The 18,198-nt window shown below is 35.4% G+C and overlaps 1 protein-coding gene and 2 long non-coding RNA genes across 3 annotated transcripts in view; 1 reads left to right on the top strand and 2 right to left on the bottom strand.

Annotated features, from left to right (window-relative positions):
• LOC145329128 (uncharacterized) overlaps positions 1-18,198 on the top strand; it is a 532,399-nt gene that overhangs the window by 152,074 nt on the left and 362,127 nt on the right. The gene's annotated exons all lie outside the window — the stretch shown is intronic.
• On the bottom strand, positions 8,485-8,937 carry LOC145327930 (uncharacterized). The gene is made up of 2 exons (XR_013882276.1): positions 8,822-8,937; positions 8,485-8,523 (listed from the first exon to the last, which is right to left on the bottom strand). It is a non-coding gene; the product is annotated as an uncharacterized LOC145327930 (long non-coding RNA).
• Positions 16,033-16,488, bottom strand: LOC145329117 (uncharacterized). The gene is made up of 2 exons (XR_013882774.1): positions 16,370-16,488; positions 16,033-16,071 (listed from the first exon to the last, which is right to left on the bottom strand). It is a non-coding gene; the product is annotated as an uncharacterized LOC145329117 (long non-coding RNA).

Below are 18,198 nucleotides of genomic sequence, written 5' to 3'. Positions count from 1 at the left end.
TTTGATTTGGGGGGGAATGGATAAAAAAATTCAAATTAAGAATTTTGGGGGTGTGTACAGTACCCTCAGATTTATTTGGGGGGAGTAATCTTTATATAATATATGCAAGGACATTCGAGCTTTTTTATTTTTTTTTGTGGGGGGGGGGGTGATAAAAATTAAAAATTTTTAAGGTGCCTACAGCAACTCCAAATTCATTTAGACGGGTTAATCACCTCTTCCCCCCCCCCCCCTAGATATACCACACTTTTCTGGGATCTTGCTGAGTCAAGTATCAACTGTTGGGAATATCAAAGGATGACTCCATGCAAAATTTGAGCCGGATCCGGCCAAAACCGGCCGTGAATTTTATGAAAAACCGTGGGTGTGGGGGGAACTGAACCCGTCACCCCAGGGTCACCAAATATAAAGTCTAGGCGGCCCACAATGCTAAATTTTCACCAAGTGAAAGTCTTGTGTCAATATCTCTTATGAGAAAAAAGTTATTAATTAATTAAAATTTCAAATTGTGATTTTTTGATGAATTTCTTTGATGAAATGACAGGCTGGTCAATTTTTAGGCCATTTTTTGCAGTTTTTGGGCGGTCACGTCCAAACAGTTTGATATAATCTCACGGGACCTTTTGCCCAACCTAAGTCTGGTTATTTGTGAGGTCTAGGAAAAAAAAAGATTTACTACTAGAGGATATTTTAGTATAATAGTAAGATAAAATGTTTTCTTTAATTCAAAAACATATTTTTGGTCTTTACCTTGATGACCCTTCCAGATTTGCTGACATCCTGCGCCCGCCAGGATGGAGATATTAAAAAAATTCCAACTCTCAGTTATGTGTCATACCCATGTTTAAAAAGTCACTCTTTTATAGCCCTCTATCTTTCACACACCGAAAATGAGATAAAAACACCGGAGAGGGGGGGGGGCGGGGTTTAAAGTTTAAAGCCTAAAAACACATTTTTGTGGTACAGCCATAGGTTTGAGGGATAATATGAAATACCTCTAAATATCTTTAAATAAAGTTAATATATATGAAAAACTAAAATTTCAAATATTTAACCGCCGAAAGATAACTCGAACTCTAATTAAAAATTCTACCCATGATCAACTCAAATGTTAGAAATGACAACTCGGCACATGGTGAAAAATAATTCTCAATTGAATTGGGGGATCCATTTCCATTGAGTCAGCGAAGGGGGATACATTGGACTGTAAATTACACTTGTACCAAAAGTATATGGATGTAAACTATATTTGTCAATAAAGTTTTACAAACATGATCTTTCATTTGATGGCTCTAAATTCTAGACTTTTATTAAATCTTAATTGGCTTGTACAAACCTCAAGTGTTCTAACTTTTCCACAGATGATTTAGATCTAAAAGCAAGAGGTAATTATTATGTGTATACATCTTATGAAGACGAACATACAATAAACTAAAAGCAAAATGTCAGAAAACATAAGTTTATCATTAAGTTGTAAAAATGCTCGGAATGAGTGAACATGTAATCACTTTATTTTATCAAATACCAAACATTTTTTATGTTAAAAAAACAAGGAAAATCATATGCAAAAAAAGGTCAGATGGCTTTCTATGATAATAGTTGATTAATATATTTATCGCATTGTATTATAAACAGCTTTCCACGAATATTAAAATTATAAGATCAAACAGAACTGGTAATACTAATACTAAGAATTTTTATTTTAATAGTCGTAGACAGTTGTCTGTAATAAGATAATATGCATGCTTTTCAGTATGAGTGAGAACCGGATATAATCCAGTGGATATTGATCGGTTTCCAAACCATACTGGAAAAAGTTTACATAGTTAAAAAACAGTTTCTTGTCTTTGAATAAAATAAATAAACAACGGAAAAAAAAGTGGTCAAAAGGCAATTTGTATTAAGTTCTTTCGTTGGGTTTTCAAGGCAGTTAAAACAGTTTCTTGTCTTTAAATAAAATAAATAAAGAACGGAAAAAAGGGGTCAAAAGGCAATTTGTATTAAGTTCTTTCGTTTGAGTTTTCAAGGCAGTTAAAACAGTTTCTTATCTTTAAATAAAATAAATAAACAACTGAAAAAAAGTGGTCAAAAGGCAAGTTGTATTAAGTTCTTTCGTTGGGTTTTCAAGGCAAAAAGACTTACATACGGTCGAACATACTTTAATCATAGAGAATATAGGCGAAAAGTAATTTAAATTTCAATAGAGAATATAGAATTATCGAGCAGTTTTGCTCCTAACAGAAGTATGTATATGATAACGCATGAATAACTTGTTAAAATATCATTAACTTAAAAAATTAAAGAAATTAATGATTTTTATTTGTGATATGAATATTACTGTAAAATAACAGATACAGATCTACATTTTAAAAGTAACTTATAATTTTAAACGTTCAAATGCTTAGTTGAATTTTAACAAAGCATAAATATAGAGTCTTTGGCACAGAGTGATTGTCCAATAACCTTATGGTGTCTTTCATTTTTACTGAATTGAATAAAAAACAGACAATACAACATAGTTTAGGAGCTACGTGTTAAAATGTCCCAACTAACTTACAACTTGACTTGGGAGTAAATTTAGGGCATTTTACCACCTAGCTCCTAGATTATTTGTAGCACAGGAACTGTTCTTATATTTCCAAAAAAAATCTAGTACATAGCGGTTCTAGCGGTATGTGTATTTCTACCATTAACAAAAGCCGCGCAATTTGAATTTTAAAAATCTACGCATTTTTTTGGCACACCCTTTGGGGACTAGTGTAATAAACAGCCTACTGTCCCCTCTCACCCTGCGAAACATTACAAACCCTAACACCTCGTAAAGGATTATTTATAAGTAATTCTTTATGTAAACATTGGATAACCTTGTACTTGACAATCATAATGGTTTATAACTGTTAACAAATCTTAAAAGGTTCTTTGGCAAAAGGCTCCAAATGAGGAAAGGTATTTTTTTTAATAAAAACTTTTTTCCCTGTACAATAAAAATTTTTGTTGTTTTTACAAATTCATTTCTAGGTACACATGAAACAAACTATGAATTTATGAATTTTAAATGTTTATAATGATAGATACAAATTACGAATCAAAAGATTAACTTACCCCCACCCCCCCCCCCCAGAAAAAAAATTAGGGTAGTAAAATAATTTTTCTGATAATAACTATTATAAACTAATGAAATAAGTAAATGTAAAAGTGAAATTACCCCACTGTGTAGGGTAATTTAAGAGTTGAAAAGCTTGGACACTACTAGTTTGTATAACCAGATTTAATAAATATCATATTTTCTGAGCTAACAAATTAGAGAACGTGTTTATAACACACTGACAATATCTTATTGTCATACCTATGCAGCTAAATACTTTAACCCCAAAATTAGAAAAATGTGTCCAATAACAAATGTAAAGCTAGACGTATGATCCAGGTATTGGAGACCCTTTAAGTCGGCTATGAAATTGCTTTCTGTTTTTTTAGGGACTCAGATGTGTGTAAATTTCCGACACTATTAGCTAATTTCAAAATTGGGAAAGGATCTGTGGACAAAGTTACAAATAGCTCATGCCCCCTCTATTTTTTTAATTTAAGTGTCAAATAAGCTCCTTCATGAAAAAGCTGATGTGTTAAGTGTTTATGAATTGTACTCCATAAGAAATGTTTGAATAATGGTTCATGTGACATGGAGAAAAATATTTGTTTGCAAATAAGATTCTCTTATATTTATAATCTTTGAATAAAGGGATATGTAAACGGAGTAAATTATGTTAAGTATTAGTTATTTAATTTATAATATTAGTTCTTATGCTTAAAGTTAGAATATCCAAATTTATAGGTAAAGATTTTCATTTATGTACCAGTAACTAAATCATTAATGTTTTAGGAATCCCTATTCAAATTAAAGTTTTGTATCGTTACGATAATTCTAAAATGCCGGAATTACTTAAGTCGAACGTATGTCATTTAATATTAGTTTTACAAAAAAAAAATCAAAATTGCTATTTAAGTAGACCTTCTGGGTTTCAATATAGATAAAAAAAATAACAACTGATCATTTAATTCAGCAATGACCTATTCCCTAGTCCCTGATTTAACCCGTTATAATCAAAAGGATGTACGGGGAAAAACCTTATTTTATTCGTTGACTTAAAAATTCAAGGAACAAACATTGTCCCAATTTAACCATCAATAATTCAATTCATCCTTCATGCCTTATCTCTTACTATCCCTGTCTATAGAATAGAACCCAGGTATCTAAAGGAACAAGACAATGGCCGAAAATAATGATTATACAAAAAATTACCTCGTCTGTATATTACGATTAGTGAATGAATCGTTTTGACACTAAATTAAATGAACCAACAAATCAAAGAAAATTTAAAATCCCCAAGGTTTTTAAGCTAGCGAATTAGAAAGCCTTATTATAAAACTTTGGGGACTAGTGTAATAAACAGCCCAATGTCCCCTCCCTCCCTGGTTGAACCCGTGATTGTGGCATGAGTGTAAATATTGTCACTACGTGAGTCTTATCCTAATTTACTCTGTCAAACTTTAGAGCTCTTTATATATCAACATGTGTAAATAAAAATAATGATTACCTCCCCCAAAATAGTTGTAAACCTTCTCAGGACCTATGAGAAGCTCCCACGTGAAGGAGAACCATTTTGGTTCAATGGTTAGCAAGATCCTTCGATGCAGACAAAAAAGCTAACTACTTTATATAAAAGGATTATTTCAATCTTTATACAAAGGGGGTTATTTTGTTGATCATTATTGAGGATCTATACCAATTTGTCGGTCGTCCGTTGTCTTTTCCCCTAAGATACCTAATATAGTCTACTCAAACTTTAGTGTCAATAAAAAACCTCCAGTTTTAACAGAGATTTATAGGTGTCAAAATTATCCTCTTCAAAATTTTAATACTTTAATCCGATTCCTTTATATGAAATGTATGCGGTTTGAATTCATTTAAAGGTTTTAAATTATAACATCTTTTCCCGTATCGCTTCGAAACCGATCAATATGCGGTGGATTAGAACCGGTTCTCAGCCATACTAGAAAACTATGTCTAACATCATATTATTTCCAGTTTTCTAAGAACATAAAAAAACTGATTTTTATCTATAGTTAAACCATAATTCCATTAGGTTATTTTAGGTTGGGTTAGGTTATGTAAATGTTAATAAATGCCCCGCATGGGCTAGAAATAGGAGAAAAGCTATTGTGAAAATATGTCAAAACTCGTTACTTCATTTTCTTTCCATGATCCCTTCGTTTTATTAAGAAAATCATTTATGCTGCTTGTAAAAACTATGGAATGACTCTTAATTACTTGAAACACTCTTTTAAACATATCTATCTCTAACCCAGGGAGGGAGTGAACATTGGATTGGAAATAATTATGTTACTCAAGGTTTTTTCTCTCATTTGCTGGTTTAAACTTATGGTTTTCTGATCATAGCTGTATTGGTTGCAGTGTCCAAACTTTTCAACCAACACTATAAATCTACATAATGGGCAATTTTGTTTATCAATATTGGAGATTTATATGAACTAATAGTCTATTGTCTTATCCCTCAAGATCCTTTCTTATATAGGGGTTTTAATTGAAAAAATATGAATATTTTATTTAATGTGTATGTGAAAATATGCTTACAATATAATTAAGGCTAAAAATACTACAAACATTGAACTTTTTGTTCAAATTAAACAAAGTTAAAAGTACATTCTAAAAGTTTTAGATTTGTTTTAGATATTTTATCTTTTTATAATTCAGTATAAAAGCATCTACTGTTTTAGCTTTTTTTCTAAAGGGATCTAAAGGAATAAGACAATAGTGTTTTACTCAAATGTTACGATTGTAATTAACAGTCAAATGCCCCCTCCCCCCTTCTTTTTATTTTCTGTAGTATGTTGAAATTCTAGAGTACCCTTTGAATACATAACACATAACATTTGTTTTATGCCCCTAAATGGTGAGAACTCGCATAAAATAGTCACTAGAGCCCTCAGGAATAAAGGGATATGCCAATAATAGTTATTTATCGCATAGTATTTTTACAGATTTCCACGGATATTAAAATGAAAATTTTAAGATTAAAACCAGTTTTGTTTGCTCCGAGGGGCCGAAGTCCCAGGCCTACTAAGCTGGTATTTATTATATGATTATTATTTTAATATTTGTGAAAATATTTCTATAATACGATGCATGGTTTTTCAGTATGACTAAGATCCAGTAATCAAGTGGAAATTAATCGGTTTCGAAGCCATACTAGAAAGTTATTTATCCCATCGTATTTTAGAAGCTTTCCACGGATATTAAAATGAAAAAATATAAGCTTTGATAGCCCGGGCTTACAAAACTTGTATTACTTTTATGATTTTTATTTCAATATTAGTAAAAAATACGATGCTATGCATGATTTTTCAAAAAGGCTGAGAATCGATTCTAATCCAGCGGATTTCAATCGGCTTCATAGCCATACTGGAAATAATGTTTATCAACTTATCCCTTAATCCCTGACAGATTTACAATCTTAAATGAGCAAAAAACTGTTAAATATTGCGTTTAATACTATTCTCCAAATAATAATAGTTTCTCTCAGGAATATAAAGGGATAAGACAATGACCAATAGATTAATATACATCTCGAATCATGATACACAAAATTTCCCCTTCTGTAGATTACAATTAGGTTTTGAAATTTGATGACACTTAACCTAATGACTTTTGAAGAGAACCACCAACCAAATATTTCTGTAGAATATCTTTGCAGCAGTTGAAATGAAACCCTACCATAAACACTAAAACGGATATGGCTCATTGATTTTTAAACATTTCATATTAAGGTTCATAATATATTCTCCTTTTTTGCTATTATTGTCGCATTTATTTAGAGTTTTTTGCAACGTATATAATATGAGATGGTAAAATTAGATATTTGATATTTATTACAAGTTTTTTTTTATTGGTACCGAAGCTCCTCTTAGATTGTCTCAGCAACGTTTAGGGAGAACTTAGTTTGTCAGTATGTCATTCATCATTTATATTATGATATTAAAAAGTTTCGTGATTTTCTATTTTTAATCTCATGTTTTTTCTTGTCCTCTTTTTTTACAGAGTGAATTTATGTCGTCAATTTTGGTTGGTAAAACACTCCTTAGTTATTAGTTAATACGTTCCCCCATGGTAAGGGGAGGGGATGGGGAAAACTAATAAGGGGTGGGAATGAGGTTTATATTTATATTAGCCAGCTGGGAGAAACATTTCACCAGTTAATGCGAAGATCTCTCACAATATTTACGTATTCTATATCCATTGTTATTAAAAAAAAGAGTAAATGAAAGCCTAAACTTACTTTTTCTGTATCTAAAAAATTGAAAATATTGCTTTTGTATTTTTAGAATAATAAAATGAACAGGTGAAAGCAATTTACTAACAGTTAAGGTCTAAAAGAAATTTTTAAAAAATATGTATCATCTATTTTATAAACTTAAGAATTAAATAGTTTTGGTTCTATAAAAGTAACCAATATGGACATTAATATAACTTTTTATAAAAAAAAAATACATAAAACAGTAATCCAGTAATGTTCTAGAATACCGCGCACAAAGTATTGTAAGGGGAAAGACAATGGTAGTTAAATTATCTTTTCTCTCTTTCTCCTTTCATTCTTTTAAATTTTAGAAAAAGATTAATAATTAATTAACATCTCATAAGTCAAGCTCACAACCTTCTTCAGTACCCTAACTGTTGTTGTGATTTGAAAGCAATTATGATTAAAGATTTCGTGATTATAAATAATCAATATCAGATTAAATCAGGGGCTTAGTGTAAGATCAAAACAACACAAAAATAGAATAAAAAAGCGGTGTCCCACAAACGAACTTTCCGAAAACACTTATTTTGAAGATTTTTATAAATTGAACATAAAGGGTCAGGGGTTAATGATATCAATGGTCCAAAAGTAATAATATCGCATCGTATTACAGACAGCCAAAACTGATATTCATTTTAAGATTTCTAGTTTAATATTTGTGTAAAATTCTTATAATTCGATACTATACATGATTTTTCAGTATAGCTGAGAACTGGTTCAAATCCACCAGATGTTAATCAATTTAAAGCCATACTGGAAATGTTTTAAAATGGTGTTATCATAATTTTTTTAGAGAATTATGAATTTAAATGATTTTTAAATAACAATAATATATCAATTGATTTTTAGATTAAACATTTTTGTGGAAACATTTTTATAAATACTAAAGCATGAAAATATGTCACATTAAATTATTATCAAATGTTTTATTAAAGTCATGCAACAAACAATTATATTTTTTCAATGGATAGAAAATACTTGGAAATATTAACTGTCTCAACCATGACACTTTGGTTGAGCTTGGACTTCCGAATTAGCGGGAAGTTCACGAGATCAGTTGGCGAACATACAAAACCCCCAATACCAGGAACCATCAAGTTTCAACAGCAGGTTTGAATATAGATTTATTGATGAAATTATTTCAAAAGACCTGAAATTACAAGATCAATTAATAAACAGAATAAAATATTATTCGTTATCTTAAAACTTTGAGCACTAAAAAAAATCTTTTTCTTTTCTTATGGTTAAAGAATCTTTGGAAACTTTGGCTTTAAAGGAAAATTATTTGGTTTAATAAATCATTGTTAAATGCAACAATAAGGCACATAAAATTTACTAAAACATATATTAATCATAATTAAGTTTCATGCTTAGCTGGCTAAAGCCTTTTTAAAACTACATATATCGTCCTATACACCATACTTCTTAATCAAATTAACAAATTCTACCTGAAGCTCTTATGGTTTCAAATCCCTGATATACTAGGGTAGTTCACACTCAATGAGACCAATGATAGGCCCAATTTTGTTCTCCGCAATCTTCACACTCTCATATCTCATTCAAAAGTAAAGAACGTGCGCTTCAAAATAAACAAACACTCTATGCCGCGCCACATTATGAAAGGAAAGCCCTAAAAGACGACATTTGCGCTTTGTTTTTGGTTTAATGATAAGGAATTTAATTTCGAACTTGATAAACACAAAGCTTCCTCGAAAAGAGGTTAAGACACACCCCCCGTTTGAAAGTCAAATTAACTTCCTTAACGAGATTCAAGGTTTTTTTCGCGCTGAGCACTAGCAACATTTCCCACTAAACTCAACTCACCATAATCACATGAGAATGGCCACATCCCGAAAACGTGACAATTTTGCTCCTAACTAAATGAAACCCCGTGAAATGCACACACAATATTATACTCCTCACTAGGACTCATAATACCTCACATTTTAGGATAGAAGGATGGGGATTGGTTTGTACCATACAACATTCCATGCACATGACAATCACAAGATCACATACACAATCCTAAAATAGATAATCCTATTAATCATGACGTTGTAAATATAACAACTATACTAAATAATAATCATTTCATAATCAATAGGCAATAAATCATTATTAATAAATCAATAAGTACCTACGAAATCAGGTTGAAATGTAAATGTAAACAATAATGGTAAAAATAAAACGAAATAAATCTTAGACAAGAAAATTAAGATTTATAGGTACTTAAAACTAAATTTGTTAAGCATCAAAAAGAGTAGTAAGAAAAAATTTTTCAAAATCCTTGGGCAGAAAGTTTTTCAAACCTAATGAATAAGAACTGTAATATCTTAATCAACAATAAAACTTTTTAATACTTAAAGAATAGCAAAATAATAATATCTTCTTTAGAATTTTGATCGGAATTATAAAAAAAATACCAATTTTTTTCTTTGTAAAAAAAAAACTTTAAATATGAATTTTCAATCATTCCTTGATCTGAATAAAAATGTTTTACTTGATTGAAATTCATATATAATTTTTAAAAAAATCTGCTAAAAAAATACTTGATTTTTTTCATAGAATAAATATCGAATCACGCAACCTCGACGCATTTATTCCTTTTTGTTAAACTTTTCAGGTAAGTTTTAAAATGAATTGTACTTTTGAAAAGAAATTAAACTCAATAAAATTAAATTTGAGCATATGAAATAGAAGAATATTTAATCGCATTTCATTTGATTCTTATTTTAGGCATAAAAATAGGCATATGAAAAATGTGGCTTTTTACTAAAAAAATCTCAATTTCCATAAAATAAGAATCAATTATTAATCATAATTTTTAACAACTGCCTGACTGATACAGCATGTTCTTCTAGGGGAGATTTATCTGTCAGTCTGAACAAGACTCTTGCCGTCTTTCTTCCATCCTCAATTCTCGTCACTCGGCCCATCCTCAAACATCTCATCAGCGGATTGGTACTCGTAACCAGAACTACATCTCCATCAGCTAGTGGCTCTGCCATCTCATCCTTCCACTTGGACATCCGTAATATCTTCGGTAGGATCTCCTGGCGGTAGGCAGTCCAAAACTGGGCAGATAAATCTTCCAACAACTTCAACCTGGAAGAAATTTGGTCCTCCGGTTTCATCGCCACATTGCACAACGGCTGGCGGTCAACATTTCCCAGCAGCTGCCCAGGGGTAATCAGCCGCCAATTCTCCACGTCGTTCGCAGCTTCAATCGTCAGTGGTCTGCTATTCATAATTTTGCTGACCTCCGCCAACAGCACCAGGAGCTCGTTGAAATTAACAGAACTATTCACCAACTTCTTGGACAGCAATCTCTTGGTTAATCCCACCATTTTCTCAGCCTGCCCAATATAATGGTGGGCTCGGGCCGGGATCTGAGACCAAGAAAACTCTACCTGGCTGCCCAACTTCTGCTCTAAAACCTTGCGAGCACCGGATAATTGTGTGCCCATGTCGCTTACTATGACCTTCGGCAGACAATGAACAGCTTCCAACTTGCGCAGGGACAACAGGATACTGCTGGTATCATACTTTTCCAAGGCATCTAACCACAACGCCCCTGAGAATCTGCAGACCACCACGAACACCCACACCTTCTTCGTTGCTGTCTGACTCCTCGTTTTGGCGGCAGCTCTCCTCGTAACCAGCGGACCCATCAGGTCGACTTGCACAGCTTCAAAGGGCCTGCTCGGGACTAACTTGTCAGGTAATACCTCCTTCATGGTAGCACGACATTCCTTAGCCCTCTCAACACTGCAGGGCCAACATTTCTTCACTTCCATGATGGCCAACCTCCTTGCCTTCACAATCCAGCACCAACGGCGGCTCTCAGCTAAAGTTCCACGGACACCAGAGTGAAGCTCAACATGCGCTTCTCTCATAAAAACAGCAGCTAACCAATTACCAGGCTCCAAAATTATTAAACCTGGCATGTCTTCAAATATCATTTTACGGCCGCCAGTAATGGCGTCAATGACTGGCTGTCCACGACCAACCATCTTAAGAATCCTCATCTCCCTGGTCACATACTTTCCACCGGGACCAACGACAGGCCAGGTCAATGATACTTCATGCACTAATGGATTTAATGACGCATAATTGCCTTTAGCGTCATTTATCCACTCATCCTCTTGGCTTCGTGACACAATGAAAAGTTCCGCCGCCGCCATAAAATTGTACAAAGACGGCTTGTACACAGAGTCTGTGGCTGCTACATGACTACCAGCGGCTGTAGTCTTACCTTCTTGTCTGCTCTTTAGCTTCTTCAACCAGGTGTTCGCAACTTGCAGGACAGCTGCCATAATACGTTTGGCCTGTCCAAATGATCTCCTGTGCTTAAACCTAAAGACATCTTCAGCGGCTTCTCCGGCAACTTTCATTGAACATAACTTAACCATTTTGGTATTCAACTCCTCTGGGGGTAAAACTTGCTTGACTTCTTCGGCAGTTTTCACCGGCCACGCACTTTCATCCTGGCGCAACCATTCTGGGCCCAATCTGTACCTGGAACCTGGTCCCAAATCTGATACTTTGCAGGTGCTTCTGGTGCCCAAATCTGCAACGTTTTGCGTCCCCGGGACCCACCTCCAGTCATCCTTGTTGGTCGCAGATTGAATTTCTCCAATACGATGAGAATTAAATGTGTTCAACATAGCACTGTTGGAAACTATTTGTGATAACACACACGATGAATCAGTAAAATACATCACTCTGATAATATCAAAGGGCAGGGCATCTCTGACGGACTTTGCCAACCTTGTGGACATCTGGCATCCCATCAACTCCAGGCGTGGAATTGATTCACACTTGACCGGCGCAACTCTTGACTTGGTGGCTAGCAGAAACGTTTCAAATCCTTGTCTAGTTGGCCACCTCAAATATGCATTACTTGCATAAGCCTCTGATGACCCATCCGAAAACATCATCAAGGATGGGAGGCCAGTTGGTTCATCCGGAACCACACAACGGTCAAACTCCAATTTAGCGACCTCAGCTCTGTCCTCCAGCGACTGAACAAGTTCATCCCGTAGACTTTTTGGAATGAAATCTTGCCAGCCCAAATTCAGCAAACAGGTTTTCCGCAGGACAAGTTTAATTCTCAACAGAATAGGGCTGCAAAGCCCGATCGGGTCGAAGGTTTGGGCGGCGAACCTATGGACCATCTTCTTTGTCAGATTCTCGTCCAAGGCGTCCTGGAGGTTGTACAAATCAGCATCCTCTTTCACCTTCCTTCCCTTGACTTTACCATCTTGGTTGACTCTTGTGGCGATGGACAACACATCGGTGGCTGGCTTCCATATCAGCCCGAGAACCTTGGTATGCTGGCAATCATCTCCAGAATAAATAACTTGTTTGAAGGAAAAACTACCTTTACCGATAATCCTGTCGGCCTCTTTCATCATCTCCTTGGCTTCTGGCTTCGATCCTGCTCCCGAAATAACGTCATCTATGAAGCTGTGCTTCTCAAGCTTGACTGCAACTGGAATCTGAGGTAACTTGAATTCCTCATCAGGGTAGGTAGGTATTTGTGGCTCCTTCCATAATTCAGGTTTGGCAACAATTTCACTACCATTTATTTGTCCCTCTCCATACATCTCCTTGACCTCTGCTTCACTCTTTCCGCCGAACAGGCGGGACGTCAACTTCAGGGCTGTAACTGCCAAATTTCCCGCAGCTAACTCGCCGAAATTTACAACTTTGGTCAGGTAAATTTCAAGTGGACCATCTGGCGTCGGGGAAAATAAAACTCTCTTCATCTGGCTGTCGAACTCTGTGGCCAGGATGGAGTTATAAAACTTGGAGATATCCGCGGTTATACCAACCTTGTAACCGCGGAAAAGCATCAAATGATAAAATATCTTCTGCATTGGCGGCGGGCCTCCCAGCATTATGTTATTAAAACTGGTACCCTTGAACGTCAGAGAACTATTTGCACACAATCGCATGGGTGTGGAACTTGAATCCTCCTTGAAAGCAACCACTATTGATGAACAAGACTTAGGTCCTTCATACTGCAACTCTTCAGGCGTGGCTTTTTGGAAAACGCCTCTTCTTATGGCGTCGTTGAATACCTCCACATACATTCCATAGGTACCTTCCTTGACCATCCTGGCACGATCCTTTTCAGCAATTTTGCGGGCTAAACTCTCATTGTAGGGTAAAGTGTGAGGATCTTCAATATAAGCATATTGACCTGTCCACTTGTTGGACTGCAAGTCTAGTGTTAAACCTGCCTCAATTATCCTCTGCCTCTCACGCTGGTCCCAGGTAGTGCCGTCGGCCATAGCCTTGCACTCTTGACAAGCAGTACATCCTGGACAAAGTGCCTGCGGCTGTATGCCAAACGATTCAGACGTCAGAAAGTCTGGCAAAGTGCCTCCACTGACACTGACAGCCTTATAAGCTGACTTTTGATCTCCAGCTCCACCATCAGCACTCGTACAAATAAAACCACTACCAAAAATGGTTCGCCACAACATAGACTGGCCCACTTTCTGGTAGGTTGAAGGAAACACGTCCGGATGTGTATTTCCAATGATGATATCTAAGCCTCCACTAATGTATGTAAACCTTTCTGGCGGCATTTTAAATATCTCGGCGGCAGTTTCGGGGTGGACCGAGCGCATCTCGTTGGCCCCGCCGAGGGTAGGCATGACAGCTGCCTCAAACTCCCTCATATTGCCGTCCCTATCCTTCAGATAAAACACAACATTGCGGCAGGAAGACTCACTGCCATCAGCTACAGAAATAGTTGTATATCTGCCAGTAGATTTCAGCTTCAACTTGTTGGATAACTTCTCAGACACAAGTGGCAAATTTGCCCCGGAGTCAAACATTACCGTGGCGTGGCAGGTGCCGCCGCCAGGTGCTACAACAGGAACTAACTGCAGTAAGAAAGTACAGGGGCTGGGTGCAGAACTTGACTTGTAAACTGTATTCACACCAGCACTAGCCTCATGGAGTAACCTGGAATGGTATCTGTCGCAATTATTAGTACCACAAACACCAAGCTTATCAGACTTATTACACTTGTCAGCAGTATGGCCGTCACATAGGCAAAGTTCACATAATTTCTTCTGCTGGACAACTTTCTTTCGGTCAACCACGTCCATCTTCTTAAACGTGAGGCAACGGAAAATCGGGTGTTTCTCCTTGCAGCTCTCCACAGGACATGCACTGTTCCACTTGGAAGCCTTGTCCTTTCCAGCCTTTCCATTCTTATTGTCGTTGCGGCCAGATACTTGCGCGGCGGCAGCTCTGTCACGATTTCTCTTGCCGGCGCCATTGTCATAGGACATATCACCAGCCAACATGGCACCCCTGGTCCTCTCCAGCAGTTCAACAATCTTCGGGATGTTGGGTTGGTTCATGCTACCTAGCTCCATCATAATTTTGTCCCTCAAATTTTCAGGGCACTTGTCTTTAAAAATATGAATGAGAGTTAGGTGGTTGTAATCCTTAGCTGCAGAACCAACGATGGCTTCTACCTCCTGCATCATGCTCTTGAAGGTAGCAATTGCGCTAACCACGTCCACAGGTTTATCCACAGGTTTCATCTTGTTCAACTTAGTTAAAATCCTCATGAACCGGCGAGTGTTTGATAAAAACATCTGGTCAAGAAACGCCCATTGTTCATTGTGATCTCTAATCGCTGACACTTGCTTGCGTAGTTCAGGGTTGGTTATCACCTTCTCCATACACAACATCAGACTTAACCTCTGGTCAGCAAATCCATAACCAGAGCATAGATCCTTAAAGACCTGTTTAAAGTTTGGGTAATCCGTGTCAGTACCGTCGAACGACGGCAACAAACTGTTGTCCCAGCGCCCATACTGCGGGTTGGAACTCCGAATATCCACAGCAGACATACTTCTGGAGAGCATGGCAGGTGTCCCACTCTCATCCAGATTAGATGAACGACGTTCCATCTCTCTAAGCCTTCGGTACATATCACGTACTTCTTGGCGCAACTCCACGGAAATTTTAAGCACTCCCATGTCCATCTTCACCTTCTCAATGACGTCGAGGTTCCTGGCGACAGTGCTTGACCTCGCGTCGTCTGAATCATTGTCAAGCCAGTACAGAATTTTTGTACACTGCTCCAACGACGCATAAACTTTATCTGCAACAGTTTTCTGCTCACTAGCTTCATCCAAATCACGCTTGAACTCACGCAGCTCACTAGTCTCCACGGCAGGTTTTAGACTTTTTATTAGGTCAGATTGGTCCTTGACCTCACTAAAAATGTCACGAATTGATTTTACATTCACATTTTCACATGAACTAAAACTTTGGCAGGCTTTTAGATTGTCATAAAACAATTTTAACTGTTCATCAAAAACTTCTAGCCTTTCACTGCCAATAGCGATTGCTCGCTCAATTTTCTGCTTTTTGGTTAGTGGCATATTGATTCACTAGGTACTTATCTCACAGAAAAATTGTCACAGTTTATTGCATCAATAATTCACTAGATGCTATTGATCTCTTGATGAATGCTAACGCCTATTCATCAGATATTTTGAAATTGTCTCAACCATGACACTTTGGTTGAGCTTGGACTTCCGAATTAGCGGGAAGTTCACGAGATCAGTTGGCGAACATACAAAACCCCCAATACCAGGAACCATCAAGTTTCAACAGCAGGTTTGAATATAGATTTATTGATGAAATTATTTCAAAAGACCTGAAATTACAAGATCAATTAATAAACAGAATAAAATATTATTCGTTATCTTAAAACTTTGAGCACTAAAAAAAATCTTTTTCTTTTCTTATGGTTAAAGAATCTTTGGAAACTTTGGCTTTAAAGGAAAATTATTTGGTTTAATAAATCATTGTTAAATGCAACAATAAGGCACATAAAATTTACTAAAACATATATTAATCATAATTAAGTTTCATGCTTAGCTGGCTAAAGCCTTTTTAAAACTACATATATCGTCCTATACACCATACTTCTTAATCAAATTAACAAATTCTACCTGAAGCTCTTATGGTTTCAAATCCCTGATATACTAGGGTAGTTCACACTCAATGAGACCAATGATAGGCCCAATTTTGTTCTCCGCAATCTTCACACTCTCATATCTCATTCAAAAGTAAAGAACGTGCGCTTCAAAATAAACAAACACTCTATGCCGCGCCACATTATGAAAGGAAAGCCCTAAAAGACGACATTTGCGCTTTGTTTTTGGTTTAATGATAAGGAATTTAATTTCGAACTTGATAAACACAAAGCTTCCTCGAAAAGAGGTTAAGACATTAACAATGTAGAATATATGTTGCTAACATCGACCTCATATATTGGTCAGTTTGTTCAATCAGTAGGAGGGGGGGGGGTGAATAGTGTAATGGGGTGGATGGGGTATCGTTATTTTATCCAGCTGCCAGTATTACTTATTTAGAGTAAATAAAAATCTGGTGCAACATCCAAATAATAATATAACAATTTATTATTGTATCATTTGTTATTATATAATATTAATAGAACATTGCCTTTTTAAGTTGCGTAGCTGTTACATATACTTAGGGCATGTTTGTCCATTAGTCTGTCTATTCGTCCGTCAAGGACTTTTCCGCAGATAGTAAAATGAAAAATTATATTATGTTGATTTCATTTTAATTGCCCCGAATTTTATGATTTAAATTTTATCAAAAATGGACTATTATACATGATTTTTCAGTATGGGTAATCCACCGGACATTAAAAGTATATTGTTGTAAATGTGTTTAATGTTAATTGTTTGCTTTGCTAAGCTACTTATGACATAATTGGTCTTGTTGCGAGGTAATTAAAGATATATTTCGTGATTTAAATTAGAGAAAAAATCTTTAAAAAAAGACTGTAATAAAATTATATTGCAATCTTTTAAGTTTCCTAATTTTGGAATTGACAATTTTTTTCAATTAATCTTTGAAGCTCAAATTTTATAAAATTCAAAATAAGTTTAGATGCCATTATTTTCTAGTTATGGGGGTTAACAAGGATGACAACATCCATAAAAGCGAAGCTCTAAAACGATATGACAGACGAACATTAACTTTTGTTGAGTGTCAGAACTGAATATACAAAATATGCAAATATAAGGCTTGACAAAATTATACGTAAATTTGTTGCAAAACTTCTTAAATACAGAATTCTGTTTAAGGACATAATGACATTTTTAATACTTGATTATAGAGATGCTTCGCTCATAATATTGTACTTTATTGTAAAAGGAATCAGTAATAAAAAAATCAGATCAGTCGGATGATTTTATCTCATAAAAAATTGTTATTAAAAAAGTGAAAAAATCAACATGTTTAAAATGGACGTACGGACATTCTGGTAACGATTATAGAGTTGCTACGCTTTCTAAATCGTACCTAACTACTACAGGAATCACCATGCAAAGTTTGAAATCGATAGGACAATTCTAACATGCCTAAATTAACAATTAAAAGCTAACTATCTCGGGCGGACGGACGGACGTACGGACCGACCCTAATTATAGAAAAGCTTCGCTTTTAAAAAATATCTAAAACACTAAACCCATAATTAGTCATCCATTAGTCCCATTACAAAATGTAATACTTTTTATTGTCTGAAGCTAAAGATTTTGATAACTACTGAACCTATAGAGTTCTCCATATTAGAAAGCTTTTTATGGGTACCAGGATGCAGGTGTTAGGATATTTCCTTTTTAAAATTTTCTTCGATCTATTCCCTTGTTCTTATACGACGCCCCTAGATGCTAAAGGCGCTGTCTCTAGTACTTTTTTATTGTTTTAAGTTAAACATATACTCTAGATAAAGATTTATATAAATAAA

Source organism: Acartia tonsa, chromosome 9 (genome assembly GCF_053477335.1).
Source record: "Acartia tonsa isolate MP-2025a chromosome 9, ASM5347733v1, whole genome shotgun sequence".
Lineage (NCBI taxonomy): Eukaryota > Metazoa > Arthropoda > Copepoda > Calanoida > Acartiidae > Acartia > Acartia tonsa.
This window is presented reverse-complemented; position numbering and strand designations above follow the sequence as displayed.